The sequence below is a fragment of the Arachis ipaensis genome, chromosome B9 (assembly GCF_059453495.1).
Source record: "Arachis ipaensis isolate K30076 ecotype BB chromosome B9, ASM5945349v1, whole genome shotgun sequence".
In the NCBI taxonomy this organism is placed as follows: Eukaryota; Viridiplantae; Streptophyta; class Magnoliopsida; order Fabales; family Fabaceae; genus Arachis; species Arachis ipaensis.
In genome coordinates this window covers 20,996,194-21,010,468 of record NC_142444.1, presented here as the reverse complement: position 1 = coordinate 21,010,468, position 14,275 = coordinate 20,996,194, and the positions used below count along the sequence as shown (strand labels likewise).

Below are 14,275 nucleotides of genomic sequence, written 5' to 3'. Positions count from 1 at the left end.
GCTCAGCTTTTGAGGAGGAAAGTACTTGGCTAAGAAAGCCGTGACCAGCTTATCCCAAGAGTTCAGGCTGTCTTTGGGTTGAGAATCCAACCATAATCTAGCTCTGTCTCTTACAGCAAAAGGGAAAAGCATGAGCCTGTAAACTTCAGGATCTACTCTATTAGTCTTAACAGTATCACATATCTGCAAGAATTCAGTTAAGAACTGAAAAGGATCTTCAGATGGAAGTCCATGAAACTTGCAGTTCTGCTGCATCAGAGAAACTAATTGAGGTTTCAGCTCAAAGTTGTTTGCTCCAATGGCAGGAATGGAGATGCTTCTTCCATGTAAATTGGAATTAGGTGCAGTAAAGTCACCAAGCATCTTCCTTACATTATTATATTTTTCGGCTGCCATCTCCTCTTCCTGTTCGAAAATTTCTGAAAGGTTATCTCTGGATTGTTGTAATTTAGCTTCTCTTAATTTTCTCTTCAGAGTCCCTTCAGGTTCTGGATCTGCTTCAACAAGAATATTCTTGTCCTTGCTCCTGCTCATATGACAAAGAAGAGGGCACAGAAATAATAATAATAATAATAATAATATGGATCCTTTATACCACAGTATAGGGATCCCTGTGTGAGTAGAAGAAGAGGGAGAGACAAAGAATGTAATATAATGGAAGAAACACAATTGTGAGTAGGGTTGAGATGTGAGATGAGATGTTAGTAGATGAATAAATAAATAGAATAAGATGGGAGAGGGAAAATTTTCGAAAATAATTTTTGAAAAAGGGTTAGTGATTTTCGAAAATGGTTTTTGAAAAATGTTAGTATTTTTCGAAAATTTTTTTAAAATCAAAAATAAAAATAAGAATAATTAGTTAATTAAAAAGAAATTTTTGAAAAAGAGGGAAGATATTTTTGAAAATTAGAGAGAGAGAGTTAGTTAGGTAGTTTTGAAAAAGTTAAGAAACAAACAAAAAGTTAGTTAGTTAGTTGAAACAAATTTTGAAAAGATAAGAAGTTAGGAGGTTAGAAAAGATATTTTGAAACCAACTTTTTGAAAAAGGTAAGATAAGAAGATATTTTAGAAATTAGTTTTGAAAAAGATTTGATTTTTAAAATCTCAATTAATGACTTGATTCATAAGAAATCACAAGATATGATTCTAGAACTTAAAGTTTGAATCTTTCTTAACAAGCAAGTAACAAACTTCAAATTTTTGAATCAAAACATTAATTGATTATGTTATTTTCGAAAATTTGATATAAAAATAAGAAAAAGATTTTTGAAAAATATTTTTGAAATTTTTGAAAATAACTAAGAATTTTGAAAAAGATTTGATTTTTGAAAAAGCTTTTGAAAAAGATAAGATTTTCAAATTGAAAATTTGATTTGACTCATAAGAAACAACTTGATTTTAAAAATTTTTGAAAAAGTCAACTCAAACCTTTCGAATTTGATGAGAGAAAAAGGGAAAGATATTTTTTTTGTTTTTTGAATTTTTATGATGAGAGAGGAAAACAGGAAAAATGATGCAATGCATGAAAGTTATGGATCAAAACAATGAATGCATGCAAGAATGCTATGAATGTCAAGATGAACACCAAGAACACTTTGAATGTCAAGATGAACATCATAGACACAATTTTGAAAAATTTTTAATGCAAAGAAAACATGCAAGACACCAAACTTAGAATTCTTTAATGCTTACGCATTAAGAATTCAAGAATGCATATGAAAAACACCATACAACACAAAACAAAAAATCATCAAGATCAAACAAGAAGACTTACCAAGAACAACTTGAAGATCATGAAGAACACTATGAATGCATGAAATTTTCGAAAAATGCAAGATGCACATGTAAATGACACCAAACTTATAACATGACTCATGACTCAAACAAGAAACACAAAAAATGTTTTTGATTTTTATGATTTTCTAATTTTTTTTTGGATTTTTTCGAAAATTATATGAAAAAGAAAAAATAAGGATTCCAAAATTTTTAACATGAATTCCAGGAATCTTGCATTCTTAGTCTAAAGCTTCAGTCCAGGAATTAGACATGGCTCATGAACCAGCCAAGCTTTCAATGAAAGCTCCGGTCCAAAACACTAGACATGGCCAATGGCCAGCCAAGCTTTAGCATGTAAATCAGGAACAGTAGCAGGTGGATTAACAACAACTAGCTTGCTCTTGATAACAAATTGCTGCCTCAGTCCAAATAAATTTAGACATGGCTTTACAGCCAGCCAGGCTTCACATGCTTCATGAAACACTAGAATTCATTCTTTAAAAAATTTGAATAAATTTTTTTTTTCGAAAACAAAGGAGAAAATTTTGAAAGATTTTTTTGAAAAATTTTTGAAAACAAAATAAAAAGAAAATTACCTAATCTGAGAAACAGGATGAACCGTCAGTTGTCCATACTCGAACAATCCCCGGCAACGGCGCCAAAAACTTGGTACGCGGAATCGTGATTACACTTTAATTATGTAAAGTTCATTGCTCTTTCTTTCCCTGGAAATGGCGCCAAAAACATGATGCCAAAACCATGGTTCACAACTCCGTGTAACTGACCAGCAAGTGCACTGGGTCGTCCAAGTAATACCTTACGTGAGTAAGGGTCGAATCCCACGGAGATTGTTGGTATGAAGCAAGCTATGGTCACCTTGCAAATCTCAGTTAGGCGGATATAAATTGATAATGGTGTTTTCGAAAATAATAATTAATAGAATAGGGATAGAAATACTTATGTAATTCATTGGTGAGAATTTCAGATAAGCGAATGGAGATGCTTTCGTTCCTCTGAACCTCTGCTTTCCTGCTATCTTCATCCAATCAGTCTTACTCCTTTCCATGGCTGGCTTTATGTGATACATCACCACTGTCAATGGCTACTTTCGGTCATCTCTCGGGAAAATGATCCAATGCCCTGTCATGGCACGGCTAATCGTCTGGAGGCATCACCCTTGTCAATGGCTTCATCTTATCCTCTCAGTGAAAATGGTCAACGCACCCTGTCACGGCACGGCTATTCATCTGTCGGTTCTCGATCATGCTGGAATAGGATTTACTATCCTTTTGCGTCTGTCACTAACGCCCTGCAATCGTGAGTTTGGAGCTCGTCACAGTCATTCATTCATTGAATCCTACTCGGAATACCACAGACAAGGTTTAGACTTTCCGGATTCTCTTGAATGCCGCCATCATTCTAGCTTACGCCACGAAGATTCTGATTAAGAGATCTAAGAGATACTCATTCAGTCGAAGGTAGAACGGAAGTGGTTGTCAGGCACGCGTTCATAGGGAATGATGATGGTTGTCACGTTCATCACATTCAGATTGAAGTACGAATGAATATCTTAGAAGCGAAATAAGATGAATTGAATAGAAAACAGTAGTACTTTGCATTAATCTTTGAGGAACAGCAGAGCTCCACACCTTAATCTATGGAGTGTAGAAACTCTACCGTTAAAAATATATAAGTGAAGGTCCAGGCATGGTCGAATGGCCAGCCCCTCTGATCTAAGAACCAGGCGTCCAAAGATGGTCAAAAAGACTAGTAAAATGTCCTATTTATAATAAACTAGCTACTAAGGTTTACATGAGTAAGTAATTGATGCATAAATCCACTTCCGGGGCCCACTTGGTGTGTGCTTGGGCTGAGCTTGAGTGTTGCACGTGTAGAGGTCTTTCTTGGAGTTGAACGCCAGCTTTTGTGCCAGTTTGGGCGTTCAACTCTGGTTTTGGCTCCTTTTCTGGCGCTGGACGCCAGATTTGGGCAGAAAGCTGGCGTTGAACGCCAGTTTACGTCATCTATTCTTGGCCAAAGTATAGACTATTATATATTGCTGGAAAGCCCTAGATGTCTACTTTCCAACGCAATTGGAAGCGTGCCATTTTGAGTTCTGTAACTCCAGAAAATCCACTTTGAGTGCAGGGAGGTCAGAATCCAACAGCATCAGCAGTCCTTCTTTCAACCTCTGAATCTGATTTCTGCTCAAGTCCCTCAATTTCAGCCAGAAAATACCTGAAATCACAGAAAAATACACAAACTCATAGTAAAGTCCAGAAATGTGAATTTAACATAAAAACTAATGAAAACATCCCTAAAAGTAACTAGATCCTACTAAAAACATACTAAAAACAATGCCAAAAGCGTATAAATTATCCGCTCATCAATGGATAATGAGAATTTTGAGAATTTAGATGATGAGTTAATGTAAAATGTTTATGGTGAGTTGGAATAAAGGATATTGATGATTATGATGTTTAATGATATATATTGATGATGATTTATGATTGTTGGTTATTGTGGTTGTTGAGTATTGTTGAGTATCATTGGTGTTGATGAGCTTTATGATGGATTTGGTTAATGATGGATAGGGTTTGATAATGATTATTGCAATTTATGAGGAATTATTTTGGTAGTTGAGGTTGTTGTTGGTTGATTGTGATTATGAGGGTGGATTTATGATTTTGTAGGAAATTATGGATTTGGTAGTGAGATATGGCATAATGGTTGAGTAATTTAAGTGAAATTGAAGAGAATGGTATGAAGAGGTAATGTGTTGTGTGTGGTAGTGGTTTATGATGTTTGGGTAGGTTTTGATTTGGCTTTGAATGGAAAGTTGGTTAAAATTAAGGCTTTGAGGCTTTTGGACAAAAGTTGGTTTTTGGTGAACTTTGTCTGATCATAACTTTTGTCTCAATATTCAAAATCTGATGAAATTTATCTAGAATTAAAGATCTTTGAAAACCCTTTAAATCGATATAAAGTTTGTGAAATTTGGAATTTTGTAGAGGAAGTTATGATCATTCAAAGTTGGTGTTAAAAATCTGAAATTCTGCAAAGTTGCAGAATTTCAGGATTTTTTGATATGTGCGCACGCACAACTCTGCAAAAATGTTATTCTGTGCGGATGCACGGACCTGTGCGTACGCACAGGCAGGGGAAAGGGCTCTGGTGGCAGCGCTAGCATAGGTTGTGCGCACGCATATCAATGAAGAATTACGACCTGTGCGCACGCACAAGTCGGGAAGGGTCGTCTGTTGGGGGCGCTCGCACAGCATTGTGCGAGTGAACAGGCTTGTGAATTTTCGTACCTGTACGTACACACACCCCTGTGCGTACGCACACTTTCAAAATCTTCCTGGGCGTGCGCACGCACACGCCCTGTTTCACAAATTTAAGTTTTGTTTTCAACTATTTCACCTTCCCAACAAGGTTGTAAGCTTCTATAACACCATTTTAAGACTCTTGGACTTGTTTTTGGGCATTGGAACATGGGAAAGGTCCTAGGAGGTTTAATTTGGGTTTACTTTGAAAAGTTAGCAAATGGAGGTTTAGGTTTTTGATGTATGGATGATGGGTTGGGTTGAGAGAGAAGGAAGAGTGGTGGAATTGGTGATTACTGACAACGGATGTGAGAAATTGGTAAACTGATGAGTTCGGAATGGAATTGCTTATGATGAGTTTGAGAAATATGAATGTTTAAGAATGTTAATGGAATGATGATATTGATGAATATTGAGAATTGATAACTGAAAGTGATTTGAGATGAGGAATGGTAATGTCTGGTGATGATTTGATGATGAGGAAATGATTGGATTATATGAGAGTGTGCGGAGCCTATATCTCCGGCGTGGCAGATTATTCTGCTGCATGACTAGTTTTGTTGAGAGTGTGCGGGCCCTATATCCCCGGCGTAACAGATAGTTCTGCTGCATGATTTATTGTGGTTATTTCCTTCTCTGTTGAAGGAAGTGTGCGGGGCCTATATCCCTGGCGTAGCAGAAGAGCTGCTGCATGAGTGTGCAGGACACTATATCCCTGGCGTAGCAGAAAAGGCTACATCCGGGAGGATGTGTCGGGTTGGCATTTACGGACCGACAAGTGATATCACGAGCCAATAGGATAGACATTCATCATATGCATCTTTTCCGTGCTTGTTTGCTTTGATTACTTGAGTTTGCCTAAATGTATAATATGCTTACTTGCTTCTTGAATTACCTATTATATATTTGAATATTACCTGTGTTTTACTTGCTTGTATTATTTGTGTTTGTCTGGTGCTGAGGAGGTTAGGTAGGTGGTGTCGATGGGATCGCACGGAGGTTAGGGTGGCGAAGGCTGTGGGATACAGCGGTGTGACTAGTTCTAGTTAGAATTCTCCTAAGTTTAGATAACCCGGTTTATGGTTTAAGTTCATTAATTATCTATTTTATGTTAAGCTTGAATATCGGTTTGGTGTGAAGTTCTAGGATTGCCTTCGACGTCCCGGGGCCTTACATCTTACATTATTGGGCACTGTTACCATACTGAGAACCTCCGGTTCTCATTCCATACTTTGTTGTTGTTTTTCAGATGTAGGTCGTAATCTACTTCGGTGAGATTGCGGATATGGTGACAGAGCGGAGTATGGTTCGTTCCTTGTTTATTACTGTTTTACTTTCGTCATAGTATTCTCTCACCTTTTGTATATTTACTTTTATGGCCTTAGAGGCTTATTTGAGAGATAGGTGGTATAAGCTGTCTTAAATTCTCAAGCTCTGTATCTTTCTATTTGTAACTAGTCGACTTAAACTCCGCAAGTTGCGGCTAGTTCTCTATGATTATTATATTCTTATATTTATATATGTTTTATTCTCTTATACCTATACCTTGTATCTTATGCGTTAGCTTCGTGTGAACGTTTCACGCTTTTTTAATTCTGTCTTTGAGCTTAATCCTTCATCAGGCTTCTAGAAATATATTATTTCCTTCTATATATAGATAAGTATAAGCCCTAGGACTGTCGTAACCTCTGATTAACCTTTGCTTTACGGCTAGAGGTAAGGCTTAGGGTGATTGGGGTGTTACACCGAGACCTATATCTTCAAGCAGCAAACCCATTCATTTTCACATATAAGTTGTAGAATAAAAATGCGACTTCCCGATCCGGAAAATGGAGACTTTTAATCTCTTCCGCTGTGATTTCCTTCAAATTCATACAACCTAGATCAACAATTTCATCAATTGCCCTTTCTTCCCAGTTGTCATAGAACCCATCCCCAAATTCTTCATGTATCTCTGACTCTTCTTCAAAACCTTCATCACCTTCAAATCCCTCACTCCTTTCCTCGCCTACATCGCTCCCTTCACCATCAACATGGAGACCTTCGATTGGATCAGGGGCACGGACCAACTCCTCTGAATAGTACTCCAAATCTTCCACTTCTGACCTCTACAGCCAAATAAACTCAACTTCACCAAAAATTTCCTTTCTTTCATAACAATAACATTTTAAATAACATAACAAACCAACAAAAATATAAAAAGACTCACCATGGAAAATCGGTCGACTCAAAAATTGCTCGAATGGCTACTCCTACACGGCGGCAACAAACTTTAACATAATCTATGCCAACTTATAATTTGTGATAAGTATAATCCAATTCAAAATATCCGACATATTAAAGCAAGTAATAAGTTAGAAAAAGAAAAAAGAAATTCCCAAATGATTATACCTGTGATAAGAATAATTAGGAATGCATTCTCAGTATCTGAAATATTATTTATGATTATATAACCAATAAATTTGATCAAAGTTACCTCCACAACAGAAGCATAGAAACAACACAAAGGATATAAAACATTCAATTGGCCTATTCAAGATAATTGCATATATACAATATAAGTAAATATCAACAATCAGGCTATTGTGCGAATGGAGCTTCCTTAAACATATCAATATTACACTAAATTGCAAGAACTAAAATATCAATCTATTAATTAAAACAACAATCAACTAAAACAATAACTGAACAATTAATCCAACAAAGAAGAAGTAGGATGAGAAAAACAAATCACCTTAGCTTTCAAACTTTATGAAAATCAACAGAAGAGGGAGAGGGAGCTCCAGCTTTAAAACTCAATGAAGATGGATGAATAGAGGACTGAACAGCACCGGATCACCGGCTGAATGACTACTCTCTACGCGTCGGCACCGACTCTCAAATAGAGGAAAGCTTGCAACACACACGGTGACCGACGGTGGAACAGATGCGTTTTGAGAACACTGGAGCAGTGCGGATGTCCACCGATCAGACGCGACGGTTCTCGTGGCTAGACAAGTTGAACACCGGCGACGAGGTGGAGGTTGCAACTACTCTCTACCGTATTTGAAGCAACGTTCTTGTCTGCCAAATTTGAGGAGGGGCACAAAGGCTAGAACTGAGGGGGAGGAAAGTAAATGGGCTTAGGGCTTTTTTGTTTTATAATTGGCTTAGGGCTTTTTGATTTTTTTTCTTTCTTTTTTCTCTTTTTACTGGGCCGGTAGAGCCTAAAATCCACTAGTCAAGAATTATAAATTTTATAACCTATTTTTGTAATAAATTTTAGTCATGTGGTCACCTTTCAAATTAACATTAGCAACTGAGGTCAAATAAAAAGCAATAAAAAACCCATATAACCGTTTCTTTTTGCTATCACCTTGTGTCAGAGTCACAGAGGCGCATTAGACGCCTCATCAAAACGGGCACTTCCTAAAATTCACCGTGCTTTCAGAGTAGCATCCTCGTACTCTGGATAACAACAACAAAAAGAGAATAGTTTTAATTGTTAGCGAGAGAGAAAGAATGATGGAATTTAGGGTATTTATTTTAAAATTATTGTGTTGTACCTGAAATTTACGTGGGATTATTGATGTTCCTCTTCTTCTTCACTGCTACTTTATTTGAAAAAGAGAAACTGAAAGATGATAAACGTTGAACTTTTTGTAATTGGTCTCTTTACCTTGAACAATGTTATTAAATACACTGTCAATTTGACACTTCACAGCATATTAATAATGTTAAAATGATTAATGACTTTTGGACTAATATAAATTCACATTTTTAAGAGTGGGGTTAATTTAATCATTTTAAAAAGTCAATGACTTCATTTATGCAAATTGAAAATTTTAAAAACTATTTAAAATATTATCTCTATATCTATTAGCTCACTATTATTAGAACTAGTTGTATTAGTGACAGGAGAATCACAATTTTATTTTAATAAAATTAATTTACAATTTCCCACTTAATCCTTGTGACAACTTGAAAATTCAACAAGTTGTACTTTAGATCGAACTAATCAGCACATTAACCTTAAATGAATTTAATTTATCGGATCATTATATAGATGTTTATTAGTGACAGAATTCTTTCTGTGTGTCAAAAAAATCAACTCAACTCAAAAATATTAACTATGTTAAGGATAAAGTTAGTTAATTATGATTGAGATAAGTATTGATAGAGTATCAGGTATTAGTACAAAATTTATATAATTCAATTAGATGATTAGGGTAAATTCTATGATATAGAACTTTCTATATGCATAGAAATTTGTTGTCATTTTCTTAATTGAACAAATGTTTAGAGAGAGAATGTAATTAAAGCTATAGTGGAAGACAAAAGCTGATCTTGGTGTAGGGTGTGGACTCACTGCTTAGGATGAATTAAGATATTTAATGATGTAAAGTTGATTAGTTATTAATTATAAATAATAATGAGGGGTTGATTTTTTTTCTTTAATGAATTTAAATTTCTGGGCCAGGCCTTTTTTTCTGGATTTGGGTCTTAATTGAATTTTTTTTATGAAAAACGAAAATAATAAACATAATATCTTATCGATTTGGAGGTTATTTGAATTTTTTTTTGTTTGGATCTTAATTAATTTTTTCTGTGTAGATGTAGGTGTTGATTGATTTTTTTTATGAAAAGTAGATAATTTTTTTGTCATGGAAAATGTATTTTTGTGTTCTTGAAAATATTAATTTAATTTTATTTTCACATATTATTTTTATTTTAATACTCTCAACAATCTTATTCTTAATAATGTTTAGATTATAATCATTCACTAGTTATGATTTTATTATTAGTTATATGGTTAATTTTTGTAGTAGGATAAATAATTTACGTTATAAAAAAATTATAATAGTGCACAAAAATAAAATGCTTTAGCATTTAGAATTTAATTTTAGTTTGTTTAGGGTTTATTTTTATGATAATATTTTTGGTATGTGATAAAATTTTTGTGTTGTAACTATTGTAAATCGATGATAGAATTTAGTGTTTAATTAGAATTATTTTTGTAAAACCTTGGTAAAAATTTTGAATATATTTAATATAGTTGTTGGAATTTCAAAATATAATTTATAACTTTTTTTTACGAAAAAATGAAATATGTATATTTTTTTATGAGTATTTTACTAAATGGCATCATGTTATTTAACAAGTTATATTCATGTCTGACAATCAATAATTTATTGATGAAAAAATAATCAAAAAAATGTTCAAAATACAAAGTGGTTATATGAATTTATTATAAATTTTTGTCAAAATCATTAAATTGAACCCATAAATTTGATTTACCTTGAGTGTGGTTCGATTCTTGTAGTTTCGATTTATCTCCATGGAAGCTACTCCTATTAAATCAAAGCTATTGGCTTCGTTTTACGTAAATTAAATACAATAGATTCTATTTACATGAAATAGTCTTCACTAAAATATTTATTTTTTCATAGTAAATTGATTCCAATGAATTCGATTTACTAGTATGTAATTAAAACATTCATATAATCATTTGCATTTAGGACATTCATGTAAATTTGAAACTCATTCAGTTTATTTATGTGATTTATCCTCAAAATGAATGTTGCTATTTTTATACATTCAATTAGTTAATATAGAGATTAAGTGGAGTATTATCTATTATCGGATATGATATGATATCATTCTTTCATGATTCATTTAGGTAAATTTTATTGCTATTTTCTTTTACTCTTTTTTTTATATTTAATTCGTTCTAAAATTATGAAATGGTAAGTATTGTTATAAAAATAAATCCTTTCAAAAATGAGCCTTATAAAAATTTTTTAAAAAATAATTATTTACTCTGTATTCATAATATTTAAATAAAGTCTAACATATTAAAATTGGATTAAAAGCCATTTAAAATTTTTTTTGTTGTTTCATCATTTTTTTCGTCAATAAATTATTAATTGTCAAGCATAAATATAACTTGTTAAATAACATGATGCCATTTAGTAAAATACTCATGAAAAAACATACATATTTCATTTTTTCGTAAAAATTATAAATTATATTTTCAAATTCTAACAACTATATTAACTAAATATATTCAAAATTTTTACCAAAGTTTTACAAAAACAATTCTAATTAAACACTAAATTCTATCATTGATTTACAATCGTTACAATACAAAAATTTTATCACGTACCAAAGATATTATCATCAAAACAAACCCTAAACAAACCAAAATTAAATTCTAAATGCTAAAGCATTTTATTCTTGTGTACTATTATAATTTTTTTATAATGTAAATTATTTATCCTACTACAAAAATTAACCATATAACTAATAATAAAATCATAACTAATGAATGATTATAATCTAAAATATTATTAAGAATAAGATTGTTGAGAGTATTAGAATAAAAATAATATGTGAAAATAAGATTAAACTAATATTTTCAAGAACACAAAAATACATCTTTCATGACAAAAAAATTGTCCACTTTTCATAAAAAAAAATTAATCAACACCTATATCTACACAGAAAAAATCAATTAAGACCCAAACAAAAAAAAATTCAAATAACCTCCAAATCCATAAATATTATGTTTATTTTTTTTGTTTTTCATAAAAAATTCAATTAAGACCCAAATCCAGAAAAAAAATGGCCTGGCCCAAAAACTTAAATCCATTAAAAAAAAACAACCCATCATTATCATTCATAATTAATAATTAATCAATTTTTTATCATTAAATATTTTAATTCATCCATTACAGTGGGGTCTATATTCTGCACCAAGATCAGCTTTTGTCTTTTACTATAATTTTAATTGCACTCTCTCTTTAGACACTTGTTCAACTAGGAGAATGACAACAAATTTCTACACATATAGAAGGAATCTCTCTTCTACATGATAGAATTCACCTCTGCATATACCCTTTCAAGCAACTATATATATGATGGATTTTTTTAAAATAAATATTTTAATTATTTTATTTACTAAAATGAGTATTTTAGACATTATTTATATTTTTTGGTCTCATTATATATCTTATTTACAGTGTAAACAAAATGATTATTAGTATAAACGACATAAGACACAATTTTAATTGAGGTTAAATTATACAGTTGATCGATCCCTATACTTTTAGTGAAATTGCAAATTGATCCCTACACTTTAAGAGTTTGTAATTAGGTCCCTAAAGATAATTAAAATTTACAATTTAGCTCCGCCGTTCAAAAAGTGTTTAATTTAATAGAATATTCTTAGCATATTCTCTATTTTAAATATGTGAGCTGCACATGTTTGACAATAGGGACCAATTTGCGATTTTAGTGAAAGTATGGAGACCAACCGTATAATTTAACCATTTGAAAATGACCAAAAATTTCTTAAGCTATCTGAACCCATCCCGCCCCTCCCCAGCTCTCTCACTCTCACTTTCTCACTTTCCAAAATGGCACCCCAACCCCAGTGCTCTCTGTCTCTCACATCGGCTCACCATCGTCGTGCCTCTCGCCTCCGTCACCGTGCCGGATCCACTAATAAATTGAGTTGCTATTTTTATGTTGATTTGTTGTTATTTTTTCTTAGACATTGAATTATTCGCTTTGAGCATGCTTGGGATTGGAATTGTTCTCTTTCATTTATTGGTGTTCAGTATTGGGATTGGAAGATAAGAAAAAGTCGTCCGATGAGAGAGGCGAGATGGAGGAAGGAGGCGAGACCCAACTCATGAGCACAAATACGGTGGATCTGGCGCGGCGATGGTGAATCAACGTGAGAGACAGAGAGTGCTGGAGTTGGGATGTCGTTTTGGAAAGTGAAAAAGTGAGAGTGAGAGAGATGGGGAGGGGCGGGGTGGGTTCAGATAGCCTAGAAAGTTTTTTTTATCATTTTCAAATGGTTAAATTACATGGTTGATCCCCATACTTTCACTAAAATTGTAAATTGGTCCCTATTGTCAAACATGTGAAGCTCACATGTTTAAAATAGAGAATATTTTGAGAATATTCTGTTAAATCAAATACTTTTTGAATGGTAGGGACTAAATTGTAAATTTTAATCCTCTTTAAGGACCCAATTATAAACTTTTAAAGTGTAGGGACCAATTTGCAATTTCATTGAAAGTTTGGGGACCAACTGTGTAATTTAACTTTTAATTGGCTATATCTTGATGAGCGAATATTTTATACGCTTTTTGGCATCATTTTCATATAGTTTTTATGTTTTGTTTAACTTTTAGTATATTTTCATAGGTTTTAGTGCAAAATTCATATTTTTGAATTCTACTTTGAGTTTGTGTGTCTTATGATGATTTCAGGTATTTTCTGGCTGAAATTGAGGAGCTTTGGAAGAGTCTGCTTCAGAGGCAGAGAAAGGACTGTAGATGCTGTCAGATTCTGACCTCCATGCACTCGAAGGAGAATTTTTGGAGCTACAAAATTTCAAATGGCACGTTCTCAACAGCTATGGAAAGCTAACATCCAGGGCTTTCCAAAAATATATAATAATTTATACTTTGCTCTAAAAATGAAGGCCCAAAATTGGCGTTCAACGCCAGCTACTTATCCCATTCCTAGTGTTGGACGCCCAAAAGGGAGTAGCTCGTATCCAACACCCAAAAAGGAGTCCAAAGTTAGCGTCCAACGCCCTAGAAGGAGTACCAACACGTGGCTTCACTCAAACTCAGCCCAAACACTCACCAAATGGACCCGGAAAGTGGATTTTCGTACTACAAGACTAGTTTATCTTATTTCTATAATCCTTAGTTATTAGATTAGTATATATAGAACAAGGATCACCCTTGTTCAGGACTTTTGAATCTTTGCCCATTCGAATTATTACTTTTCTGTAAGCTATGAGTTACTAACCTCCTAGGTTAAGGTTAGGAGCTCTACTGATTCTTATGGATTAATAATATCACTATTCTATTTCAATATATGCTTGATTCCATTCTAAGATGTATCTTCGTTCTTCATCCTAATACATGGGTAATTGCGAGTCCTTGACGGGATAGTACTGAACCACAAGCTTGATTATACATCTCTTAGACGACTAATCCATGACTTCGTTGAGGACTTGGAGACATCAGTTCAGTCAAGGTACGGGGCGATTAGGGCCTTTGTGATATAGGCTAGAATCAATCGTGCAGCATTCTCTGATTCGGAAGATCCGACCTTGTCTGTGGCACTTTGAGTAGGATCACCAAGGGAATGGACTACAGGAGCTT

General features: G+C 33.5%; 1 pseudogene; it reads right to left on the bottom strand.

Annotated features, from left to right (window-relative positions):
- Positions 1-6,862: 6,862 nt before the first annotated feature.
- The window catches only part of LOC107615178 (uncharacterized), a 73,027-nt pseudogene continuing 65,614 nt past the window's right edge, over positions 6,863-14,275 (bottom strand).